Consider the following 13,291-nt stretch of genomic DNA (forward strand, 5'->3'; position numbering starts at 1 on the left):
AAAAAATGCTTCCCACAGCTCAGGCACACTGCATGGCAAAGATTATTATGAACAATTAAGAAAGTCATATAAAATTAATGTATATATATATACATTAATATATATATATCTCCCACAAATATGACATCATTAACAAGATGACAATAACCTATATGTGACATATATAATGATAAAACTATTTAGCAAGGTTTGGATAATTAATGAGAAGTGAAAACAAAGTCTGTTCTCTGCACCTTGGCCTGACATGGTGCATGCACACTGGTGCTGTCTCCCCCTGGACTCCACCATGGCCCCGCTGGACCTGCAGTCCAGAGTCACTTTTGGTGTCCAGCCTCACTGGTCCCCTCAGCAGTGGCGAGCATCTCTGCTATTCTCCAACCCCAATTCCCAAGGCACCGCAGGGACCTAGTACCAGGCCGCCCAGTGCCCTCTGTATGTCCTTGTTCCTTAGGGTGTAGATGAGTGGGTTCAGTGTGGGTGTGACCACTGTGTAGAACAGCACCACAAACTTGCCCTGCTCATGGGAGCTGCTCTTGGCTGGCTGCAGCTACATAATGATGCTCCCGTAGAACAAGGACACCACAGCCTCATGGGATGAGCAGGTGTTGAAGGCCTTCCTCCTCCCCTTGTCTGACCTCATGCTCAACACAGCCCTGGTGATGTGGCCATAGGACATAAGGATCAGCCCCAGGGGCAGCACAACAAAGATGAAGCTGGCCAGGTAAATCTCCAGCTCATTCAGCCTGGTGTCTACGCAGGCCAGCTTCATGATAAGGGGCATCTCACAGAAGTAGGCAATGTGGTTGTTCCCACACAGGGGCAACAGCATGGTGAGCATGGAGCCCACCAGGCTGGTGCTGAGACCACTGAGCCAGGAGGCACAGGCCAGGCCCATTCAGAGCCTTGGGTGCTTGAGGACTGTATAGTGCAGTGGTCTGCAGAATGCAGCATAGAGGTCATAGGACATGATGACCAGGGTGATGCACTAGGTGGCTCCCACCCAGTGTGAGATGTAGAACTGGGCCATGCACCCCCTATAGCTGATGTTTTTCTGAAGTCCGCAGAGGTTGGCCAGGATCTAGGGGACAATGCTAGTGGTGAAGCTCACATCTGGGAAGGAGAGGTTGGCCAAGAAGTACATGGGCATGTGCAGATGAACATCTATGCAGGAGACAAGTGTGATGACTCCATTGCCCATGAGGGACACCCTGTAGAATGCTGCCATGACCACAAAGAGGATGGGTTCCAGTGCTGGCCTGGCAGAGAAGCTCAGGAGCACAAACATGCCCTGAGAGCTCTTGTTGGTGATGTCCATCCCATCGTGGTTCCAGCCAGGCAGGGAGCAGGGGCCACCTGAGGACATGGGGCATGGAGTTGAGGCATCACATCAGCCAGTGACCAAGAAATATGTCCACAGCAGTGCTCTCTGAGTGTTCTGCCTTCCTGATGGCCAGCTGGAGACATGGCTGAGGCCATGGGGACAGCCCTGCCTGGGGGAAGAGGGAGAAGCATAGTGCATGACTCAGCATGGGGCTGCAATTACAATCTTACTCCTAACAACAACATCTGGCTTCACCTAAACAGTGATGGCTGGACAAAGGGGCTCATGGGATCAACCACTGTAAAGGCAGTGAATTGGAATCACCTTAAGTCCCACAGTCACCAGAGAATTTCTGCTTTCCCATTAAATGCATCTCAAATCCAGGACTTCCAACCCTGTCTGTGTGACCATGCACTGTCTGCAGTCCACCAGGGCTGCCATCTGGATTTTGATGCACTGTGCTCATCCTCTCCGAGGGCTCCCTCCTGACCCCTGCATATCCTCAACAGACAGTTGAGTGTCCAGGAGTCAGAATATGACCATGTGGCTCTGTTGCCCCATTCCCCACCATGTCATGCTAAGCCACAGTGAAGATTTCTCTTGTCTGCAGAAGCCACACACACACACTTCCTCTCCTCCTTCAGGTCATTTTCTAGCCACCGTCTAACTTAGCACTTCCTCCCTGAGGTATATGACATCATACCCAGCTTCCTTCCCTCACTTTCTCCTGCACATTATTATGTGGTCCTGTCTCCTTTTGCTAGATTAAGGTCCAGGCCACAGTTTCCTCCTATCTTATTTACTTTTCATTCTGCAGTGCAGAGTCCAGGTCCTGGCAGGGAAAGGTTGCATTGCCCACAGTCAGGATATGCAGTCCTGGAGGTATTGGTGCAATGCTTTGCAGTAATGGACACTTGGGTTGGATCAGCAGACGCCTGGGGACAGCACTCAGAACCTCATACACACACATGGCCAGGGGAGACTTGTGGGACCACAGATTCATACAGAGGGCCCAGGATGTCCTCTGCTCTTCTGCAGATGGAGGGGAGCAAACCACGGCTGAGCAGGGCCAGATATGAAGTCAGAGGCTGACAGGAAACATGAAGCTCAGCTTCACATGTCCCTGAAGATTTCTGGGGCCTATGTTTGGAAAAAAACATTATTTATCCAGTCCTTTATCTCAGAAATAAGGACAAGTTCATGATATTTAAGGTTTACCCCATTTGGGGAACTCAGCCGCTGTATGCTTAATCCTAAAGCATTTCAGTAACTTAGCTGTCCTTGTAACACAAAACAAGCATGACCCTCATGTACACACACTGTGTTTAAGATGAATTTAACAGTGTGTCTCACACATAAGTGGAATCCAGAAGACCTGATGTCACAGAAGTTGAGAGCAGATGGGGGCTGCTCCAGATGGGCCTGGGAAGGCAGGTGGCCCAGTATCAGAGCTGCTGTGTGATTGGGGGTCTGTCCTGGCCTGGGCACAGAAGGGGTGGACACTGACCACAGTGCAGTGCAGGAGGGAGGATTTGCTCATGAGAAGAAGTGGTAATGTCTGGGGATGGACACACTGATTACCCCGAGTGGGTCCCTACCTGGTGTGCAGAAGAATCAACCATCACACAGGACCTGATCTACTTGTGTAAATATTCTGTGTCAATAGAAATTTAAAATAAAACACTCCCTGATGCCTTCCATTGCACCTGTGTAGGAAAGGGCTGAGGCCTCCAGTCATGGTATTCCTCTGACTGATCCTCCAGATTAGGGAACCACCAAGACTCACAGAACACAGTGGCATCATAAGGAGCAGGGGACAGGAGGTGAGTGAGGGTGGCTGGCTGGAAGTGGGACACCACATGGGGTGTGTCACACAGAGGAAGGGACAGTGGAGGCTGAGGTGACACCTATGGGTGAGTCCATTGTGGAGATGGGAACTGTGCTGATGCTGTGTATGGAGGACATGTGGGTGTCACAGAAGGCAAGCATGGGACACAGTTCAGTGGTCTGCAGAGCAGTGCTGAGCTGCACCTCACATCTGGATTCTGAGACTGGAACCAACACCCCACTAATGGATGAGGGCTGTTCTGTCTCAGAGTCTCACCTGAAGCATTGCTCTTCAGCCTATGACCCATGATGACCGGAAAGATGACACGTGACAGTCAGGGAAAGGTCCAAGTTCCACCAAGTTAACTGTGGTCACAGACATGGGCCAGCATGGAGGTGGCTGCTAAAAACCAAAGGCGGAGGAAGAAAAATGGGGTTGGGTAAGATGCCCTCCACCTCCACTGGAAGTAGAAGAGTCTGTGACTGCAGAAGTCATGGAGAGCCACCCAGAGCCAAGGCATCATTCACTGAGCAGCTGCATCTCCCTGGATGCTGGAGGAGTTTGGAGACATGGGCAGTGCTTTGCTTCAGGACTCACAGCACTCGCTAATTTGGTGCAGAGGCGTGGAAGACAGGAGAGCAAGAGGGCCTTACAGCCCAGACCCAGTCTCATCTCTGAGTCACAGCAGCAGCCAGGGGGCTGCATTCTGCTTGCTGTGTGTCTGGAAGTCCTCTTCTTACATCATTAAGCAGGATGCACTGGATGAGAAAAAGTACGTGATTTTTCTGAAAAGACTCGTGGTCGATGGATTGAGGCTGCTACATCCGCCTCCAGGAGGAGGAAAGGAGGGTGCTCCTCTGAGGATGAAGGGGACCCAGAGCCTCCCCACAGGAGTAGCCTGTCTTCTCCCTGGGGCATGGGGGACAGGATGCTGTCTCACAGCAGCTGAAGAACTGGTGGAAGGAGCTTGGGGATGTTCTCCCTGAGGGATAATCATAGTTTCATTGTAATGCACATAGAGTCATTTTTCCTGGATTTAAGATTATTTATTTTCATACTTCACGCCTTGCTTACAGAGCACAATTAAGTCTTTTCACACAGGGATTCATCATGTGAATGGCAGGGGGTGTGTAGCCTTCAATATTTGCTCATTAGCAAAATTTTGTCATACACTGCTGTGGATTTTCTTTCTTAATCATGTTATTGTTGGTGTACACCTCAGTAATGAGCTACTGTTTTTCTTAATAACATACTGTAAGTGTGTTTTCATTATAGTAAAATACAGATGGTGTTAAATTTATCAGTATGGCTATTTTCAAATATAAAGTCAATGAAATAAGTTAATTCAGAATAATGAAGAGGTCTTTCACTTCCTTGGTTAGTTTAATTCCTGAGTATTTAATTTTTCCCGGCTGTCATTGTGGATTTTATTTTTTCCTAATTTATTTCTTCATGGGTTTGTTATTCATGTACAATAATGCTATTGAGTTTTATGTGTTAGTTTGTATCCCGCTACATTGCTGAATTTGATTATTAGTTCTAGGAGTCATTTGATGGTTTTGGGTCTTCAATGTAAAGGACCCTGTCATCTGAAAACTGTGATAATTTGACTTCTTTCTTTCCTTTCCTTATCCCTTTTACTCTTTCTCTTGTTGATTGCTCTGGGTAATGTTTTGAGGACTATGTTGAATGGGAATGATGATCCAGGAACCTTTGTCTTGTTCCTGATTTTAGGGGGAAAGCTTTCAGGTTTTTGGTTTGTTGTAAATGGCTCTCATCAGATTGAGACAGGGTCCTTGTATACCTGTTTCCTTCAAGGATTTTATAATGAATGAATGCTGTATTTTGTCAGGGGTGCTTTTTTTTTTGAATCTGTTGAGATGATCTTGTGAGTTTTGTCCTTGTTTTATTTCATCTAATAGATTACATGTATTGATTTGTGGATGTGGAACCACCCTTCTACCTGTGGGGTGAATCCTCCTTGGTTTTGATGTATGACCATTTTTTGATGATTGCATTTTGTTTGCTAGTATTTTTTTGAGGATTTTTGAATCTATGTATATTAAATAAATTGGCCTGTAGTTTTCTTTTTAGTCTGCTCCTCATATGATTTTGGAATCAGGGAGTTTCTAGCCCACAGGAATGACAATGGACGTACTTCTCCTCTATCACTTTCACTAAAGAGTGTGAGGAGTATAGGTGTTATATCCTTCCCAAAGGTCTTGTAGAATTCAGCACTGAATCCTGGGCTTTCCTTAGTTGGTAGGGCTGTTTTTACAGCCTCAATTTAATCTCCTGATATTTCCAGTTATTGTTTAGCATCTTTAGATCTTCTTGATTCAATTTTGCTAATTCATATATGTCTAGAAATCTGTGCATTTTGTCAAGATTCTCCAATTTGTTGGAATAGATTTCATAGCAGTTGTCAATAATTTTCTGGATTTCAGCAGTGTCTGTTGTGATTTCCCCTTTTTTATTCTAACTGTGTTGATGTGTGTCTGTTCTAACATTGGTATTTTTGGCTAAGGGTTTGTCCATTTTGTTTATTCTCCTGAATAACTGGCACTCAGATCTGTTAATTCTTTTTTTTTTTTTTTGTACCAGGGATCAAACTCAGGTCCTTGAGCTTGCACAGCAGGTGGTGAAACCACTGAGCTAAATCCTCGGCCTTGATCTGTTAATTCTTTATATTGTCTTTTTAGCTTCTATTTTACTACTTTCTGCTCTGATCTTTATGTTTTCCCTCCTTGTACTAGGTTTGGGTTTGGACTGTTCTTGTTATTCTTCAGTTACACTCACCACTGCCTCATTCCAGAACTTTTTCATGACTCTACATAGAAAAACCTACCTATATGGATTGGGACAGCCACTCCCATTGGCCAGCTCTCCTCAGCCCTTGACAATGCCTTTCTGCCTTCTTCTTCTGTGAATCACCTGACTTTAGATATTCCACGTAAATGGAACCACACCACATGTGGCTTTGGTGTCTGGTTTCTTTCTCTCTGCATACTCTTTTCCGGGTTCTGCAAGGTGTGGTCCATGCCAGGGGTTCACTCTGATTTACAGCTGAGCATTTCACACTGGACAACTCTGCCTCCTTCTGTTTGTTACCCTCTTTGTGGGTATCATGCTGTTCCCACCTTTCTGCCTCTGTAAATGGAGATACTCCGAATGGTCCCCCACCCGCCATGGCTTGAGTACATCTCTTCAGTGGTTTGGCATAAGTGCAGGGCAGGGCAGGGCAGCCGTGCTGTGCTGTCCTAAGCTCTGTTACCAGGTATGTGCCACAGTTTACTCTGCAGTGGCATCATGTACCCCCATAGGCCACATGTGGTCCCATTCTTCACATCACAACCAGAACTTGTGAGTTCCTCTTTTAATTTTCTTTCATGGCCTTTGCAGCAGGGGTGAAGTGAGTTCTAGGTTAGCTTTGATTCACATTTTCTAAAGACTACTAAGGCTGTGTTTTTCCTGCTGAGTGTTGGTCACATGCTGATGTTTAAAGAAATGTCTACTCTATTCTTTTGCCCATTTTTAATTTTTTATGTCTTTGTTGTTGAGATATAAGAATTTTTATATAGTCTGAACACTAGACCCTCATGAGATATGTTATTCACATTTATCATTGGGTGCTCTACCTGTACATGATGGATCTTGGTTCTTATTTCTTTCCCATTACCTGTGCACCCTTCACTCCCTCCACCCTTCCCCGTTTACATAGATTTCATTTCCATTTTTTTCTTTTCTCATAATTTTTTCTTTCCCTTTTCTCCTTTCCTTTCCCCCTCCTATCACCCCTACCCCTATGGACCTTTATTCCTATTACAAATTATCAATTATTCATTTTAATCATTTTAAGCCTTATTGACACTCAGTTTCTCATACCAGAGAAATTAGTCAGTATTTACATGTGTGTTCTATTTATTTCCCTTAAGAGTATGGCCTCAATATGCATTCATTTAGATATAAATGTCTCTAGTTTCTCATTTTTTATGGCTGAGTAGTACTCCATTTTATAAAAAAATGCATATCTTATTTATCCAGTTTCCAGTGGATGGGGACATGGGCTGTTTCCAAGTGTGAGCTATTACAAACTGTGCCACTATAAACATGGGTACACATATATTGCTATGGTATGATTATTTTAATTCTTTTGGGAAGATACCCAGCAAAGGAATAGCTGGGTCAAATGGGAAATCTAGCCCTATTTCTTTGAGGTATCTCCATATTGATTTCCACAGTGGTTTTACCAGCCTACACACCCACCAGCAATGGAGAAGGGTTCCTTTCTCCCCACAACCCTGCCAGCATTTGTTTGTTGATTTCTTGATAGCAGCCATTCTTTCTTGGGTGAGGTGGAATCTCAGCGTTGTTTTCATCTGCATCTCTTGAATGACCAGTGACGTTGAACATTTTTTTCATATATTGATTTGCTGCTTTTACTCCTTTGAGAAATGTCTGTTCATTTCAGATGCCCATTTTTGAATTGGGTCTTTGAATTTGGGGGGTCTGATTTTTTTCAGTTCTTTATATATTCTAGATAGTAGTTCTTTTTCTGAGGTACAGCTGCTAAAATTTTTTCCCACATTGTAGGTTGTCTATTAGCTATTTTGGTGATTTCTTTTGCAGTGAAGAAGCTTTTTAATAAGATGAGATCCCAGGTGTTGATTCTTTATGCTAGTTAATGTACTACTGAGGTTTTGTCCATAAAGTCTTTTCCTATGCCAATGTCTTCAATAGTTCTACCTAACTTATCTTCCAGGAAGTTTCATGTTTCTGTCTTAATATTTAGATCTATAATCCACTTTGATCTTAGTTTGTTGCATGGTGATAGGAATGGGTCTAGTTTTAATCTTTGGCAGGATGAAGTCATCATTTTTTCCAATATCATTTATTAAACAGTCTATCTTTCCCCCAATGATGATGGTTGGGTTCTTTGTCACAGATGAGGTGGCTAAGTATGTCTTGAGATTTTTCTGCATCTTCTAATCTATTCCACTGATCCTCAGGTTTGTTATTTTGCCAGTACCATGCTGTTTTTATCACAGTAGCTATGTAGTATATTTTCAAATTGAGGATGGTGATACTCCCTGTCATATCCCTGTTGCTTAGAATTGCTTTTGGTAGTCTAGCTCTCTTCTGGTTCCATATGAATTTTTGGATTGTTTTCTCTAGTTCTGTGAAGTATATTGTTTGAATTTCAATCAGCATTACATTAAATCTATATAATAGTTTTGGAAGTATGGCCATTTTAACTATGTTGCTTCTTCCTACCTAGGAACAGGGGATGTCTTTCCATTTTCTTATATCTTCTTCAATTTCTTTTTTTGGAGTGCTGTATTTTTCAGTGCAGAGGTCTTTTACTTCCTTTGTTAGATTGATTACTAGACATTTCCTTTTTTGTATGCTATTGTAAAATGAATTGTTTCCCTAATCTTTCTCTCAGTGAGTCTGTTGTGTATTAGAAGGCTATTGCTTTTTGAGTGTTCGCCTTATACCCAGCTACTCTGCTGAATCTGTCAATTAAGTCTAGAAGTCTTTTCACAGAGTTTTTTGGGTCTTCTATGTAAAGTATTATATCATCAGCAAATGATGACAGATTAACTTCTTCCTTTCCTATCTGTATTCCTTTTATTTATTTCTCTTTTCCAAATGCTGTGGGTAATGTTTATAGAACTCTATTGAACAGGAATGGTGATAGTGGGCATCCTTGTCTTGTTCCAGATTTTAGCATGAAAGTTTTCAGTTTTTGACCATTTAGTATGTTGTTGGCTGTTGGTTTTTCATAGAAAGCCTTAATCAAGTTGAGATAAAGACTTTCTATTCCAATTTACTGTAGGGTATTTATCATGAATGGGTGTTGGATTTTGTCAAATGCCTTTTCTGCCTCTATTGAGATGATGATATGGATTTTGTGCTTGACTCTGTTAATATAGTGTATTACATTTATTGATTTACAAATGTTGAACCATCCTTGCATCCCTGGGATAAATCTGACTTGGTCAGGGTGTATGATCTTCTTGATGAGCTTCAGTATTCTGTTTTCCAGTATCTTTTTGAGGATTTTGGCATCTATGTTCTTTAGGGAGATTGACCTATATTTCTCTTTTTGTGTTGAGTCTTTCCCTGGTTTGGTAATCAAGTTAACACTTGCTTCCATGAATGAATTTGGATGTCTTTCTTCCATTTCAATTTCGTTGATGAGTTTAAAGAGTAATGGCAATAGTTCTTCTCTAAATATCTCGTAGAATTCAGCAGTGAAGCCATCAGGACCTGGGCTTTTCCTTGTTGGAAAATATTTTATTACATTCGCAATTTCACTCATTGTTATTGGGGTGTTTAAAATTTCTATACTTTCTTCATTTAACTTTGGCAATATGTAAGTATCTAGGAATCTGTCCATTTCTTCTGTGTCTTCCATTTTATTAGAGTTCAGGTTCTCAAAGTAGGTATTGATGATCCCCTAGATTTCTGCTGGGAATGTGACTTCACCTTTTTCATTCTTAATTCCACGAATGTGAGCCTTTTCTTTCCCTTTTTGATAAGGTTGTCTAAAAGTTTATTGATTTTATTTATTCTTTTGAAAAACCAACTTAATTAAATTTTTATCATTCTCTTAATCTCCATTGGATTGATTTATGCTCTGACTTTTATAATTTTCTCCCTTGTACAAGATTTGGGTTTCTTATACTCTTCTTTTTCTAGGGCCTTGAGGTTCTGCATTAGGTTATTTATCAGTGTTCTCTCTGTTTTCATAACATGGGCATTCACTGCTATGAATTTCCCATGTAGAACTGCTTTCACTATGTTCCATTGATTCCTGTAGGTTGTACTGGCATTATCATTTGCTTGTAGAAACTGTCTAATTTCTTCTTTAATTTCCTCAGTGACTCATTGGTTGTTCAGGAGGGTGTTATTCAATTTCCATGTGCTTGTGGATGTTTTACAGTTTCTTATGTTACTGATCTCCAATTTTATTGCACTATGGTCTGATAATATACAGGGGGTAACTTCAGTTCTTTTACATTGACTTAGACATGTCCTTTGAGATAGCATGTGGTCTATTTTGGAGAATGACCCCTGTGCAGCTAAAAGAATGTGTATTCTGTTTTTGTGGGGTGGAACACTCTGTAAACATCTATTAAGTCCATTTGTTCAATAGCTCGGTTCAGTTCTAGAATTTCATTGTAAATTCATTGTCTAGATGATCTATTTGTGATAGTGGGATATTGAGGTCCCCCACTACAATTGTATTAGTGCTTATTTGGTTTTTCATGTCCATTAATATTTGTTTTGTATAGTTGGAGCCATTCACATTTGGTGCATATATTTTTATGATTGTCATCTCTTCCTCTGGGATTGTTCACTTCACAAGAATGTAGTGACAATCTTTGTCTCTCTTAAATAGTTTTGGTTTGAAATCTACTTTATCTGCCAATAAGATTGCTACCCCTGCTTTTTTCTGGGTTCCTGTCATGTGAAGAACTGTTTTCTATCCTTTTAATTTCAGTCTATGAATTTCTTTTGGGGTTAGGTGTGGTTCTGGTATACAGCATATTGTTGGATTTTGCTTCTTATTCCATTCTGTCAGTCTATTTCTTTTTATTCATGAATTGAGGCCATTAACATTGATAGTTATAATTGATAGATACTGACTCATCCTTGTCAGGATGTTTTACTGTAGTTGGCTCTTTTATTTCTTATTTTTTCCACCTTTCACTTTAGTTTCTTACCTTGCCTGATGGCTTCCCTCTGTTGGGCCTTATGGAGTTCTGACCTTCATTGTCTTTTTCTAGGATACTGCTTAGAATTGTTTGAAGTTCTGGTTTGGTGTTCATGAAATTTCTCAGGGGTTCTTTTTCATAGAAGTATCTTATTTCTCCATCAATTTTGAAAGATAATTTTGCAGGATACAACATTCTAGGTTGGAAGTTATTTTCTTTTAGGGCTTGAAATACTTCACTCCCAGCTCTCCTTGATTTGAGCATTTGTTTTGAGAAGTCTGTCATGACTCTGATGGGTTTTCCTTCGTAGGGGATTTGTTTCTTTTCTCTAACTGCTTGAGAAGTTTTGTGCCATTGCTTCTATGAACAGATTTTTAATGTTGTTTGAATTCTCTCCTGTTTTTACATGGAGTCCTATCAGTCTTATGTTATTATTCTTTGCATCATCTAGCAGCTGCTGGACTTATTTCTCATGATCCCTTAGTATTTTTAAGAAATCTCTGTTTTTATGGTCCTTCACCACAATTCTATCTTCTATATCTGATAGTCTATCCTCAAATTCCCTTAATCTGCTTTGCATGCTTTCAGTGGAGTTTTTAATCTCCTGAATATCTGTTTGAATTTGTTTCATGGATTCCATTTCTTTCTTATGTTGGGCAATCATGGTTTCCATTTCTTTCTTATGTGGGGCATTCATGGCTTCCAGTATGTTTCTGAGCTCATTTACTTTTTTATCTGTTTCTGTTCTAGAGCCTCTAATCATGTGTTTCACTCTGCTCACCATCTGTGTAGTTATCTAGGAGATTATTTCTGCCTTGAATTTTTCTAGAGCCTCATTCATCTGTTTTGTTACTTCCTGTGCTATCAGTTTAGGGTGTCCAGGTGGTTAATTATCAGACTTTTCCAACTCGTTTCCCCCACAATTTGCCTTTTTTGTGGTGGAAGTCTGAGTTTGTGCCTTGCTCAAATATCTTCCCATTTTTTTGTTTTTGGTACTGTTCTTGGTTTAGTTCCTGGGTTGATACTTTGAAGTTGCTTATTGTATCTTTTTGATGTATTTAGAACCCTTATGGAATGATTGCTTCTCAGAGGTGTCTTCCAGATATAGCTGGTCTTTAGATTTTGAGTCTCTAATGACTCTGAGGCTGTCTCATTTTCATTATACCAGGAAGGCCAACTGATTAGATCAATCACAACACCTTAACTCAAGTGATACAATCAGCACCATAATAGCATCAAGTAACTCTTAGAAAATGACAATTTTGGTAGTTACAAATCTATCACATTTAACTGTGTAAATTAAATCAAAATCAAGGACCAACCCAACATATGTTTATAGTAAGTAAACTCTTCAATATAGCAAATTTACCCTTCAGGATGGGGAGTTAGAAGGAGCTGTGGAGGGAGGGATTGGCAGTTAGAAGAATAAGGGAAGGTTCAAAGTGATTTCAGAGGACACAGGCAAGAGAAGGAAAGAGGAGAAAAGAAAAATAAAAAATAAATCTAAATTAGGGCCAGAACAGTAACACAAAGGGAGATGAAGTGTAATGTGGGACAGCAAATATGTGAGTGAGAGAAAGAAAAGAGAAAAGAAAGAAAAAAGAGAAAAATAAAAATTTTAAAAGAGTAGAAAAAGGAGAAAAAATTAAAAATAAGAACAAAACAACCTGTGGCAATTTTGAAAATAACAAATAAAAGATAAAATTGAAGGGACTCCTTCAGGATATGTCTCTGCTGTCACAATACACAACGTGGGCAGAAGTGTGGAATTATAAATCAATGCATTTCAGTAAGCCAGTCACAGACCCATGAGATTCAGGCAGATTTCTGGCTGCAAGTCCAAAGTTGAGCTCCTTGTCCTCCTGCAGGGTTGAACTCTGCAAGGTTCTATTGCAGGCTCCAGTTGCCCTTCCCCTGAAGATAGTCATGGTTCTGATGGGAGGTGATGATACCTCCCACATACCAAGTACGGTGGTCTGGCATGCCTTTATTGCAGAGATTCTCTTCACTTTTCCAGTGGGCTTCAGTTTTCATCAGAGAGCCTGAGAGAGGCCCTCTCTCTCTTCTTCACATCTGCAGCTCAGGACAATGGCCTTTATGTCCCCCTGTGCCTCTGTAGTGTGGAACCAGGTTACTGCACTGCCAAGAAGCCTGGGGGGATGCATGGGGCCTTGGCACTAGGTGCCCATGCTGGCTCACAGCTGGAGCCAGTGATTGGAATCAGGACAGAGGGAAAGGCATCCTCAGGCCTATGCAGGCACTATCTTCAGCTGGAAGTGTCCATATGCACAGTGTGGCCTGGGTCTCTTGCTTGGGCAGTGCAGAGTATCAAACCCTGGGATGGGCAAGTGTCCAGCACTAGCTACAGCCCAGGCTTCAGTGTCACAGGGAGATGGTGGGAACGGTCACTGATTTATC

The 13,291-nt window shown here is 41.6% G+C and overlaps 1 pseudogene; it reads right to left on the minus strand.

Moving 5' to 3' along the window:
• Nucleotides 1–367: 367 nt before the first annotated feature.
• LOC101718694 (olfactory receptor 2C3-like) lies at nucleotides 368–1,315 on the minus strand (annotated as a pseudogene).
• Between the last annotated feature and the right edge of the window lie 11,976 nt (nucleotides 1,316–13,291).

The sequence above is a fragment of the Heterocephalus glaber genome, unplaced genomic scaffold, assembly GCF_053883595.1.
Source record: "Heterocephalus glaber isolate CG9 unplaced genomic scaffold, H.glaber_assembly_v1.0 deba00001461, whole genome shotgun sequence".
Taxonomy (NCBI): domain Eukaryota; kingdom Metazoa; phylum Chordata; class Mammalia; order Rodentia; family Bathyergidae; genus Heterocephalus; species Heterocephalus glaber.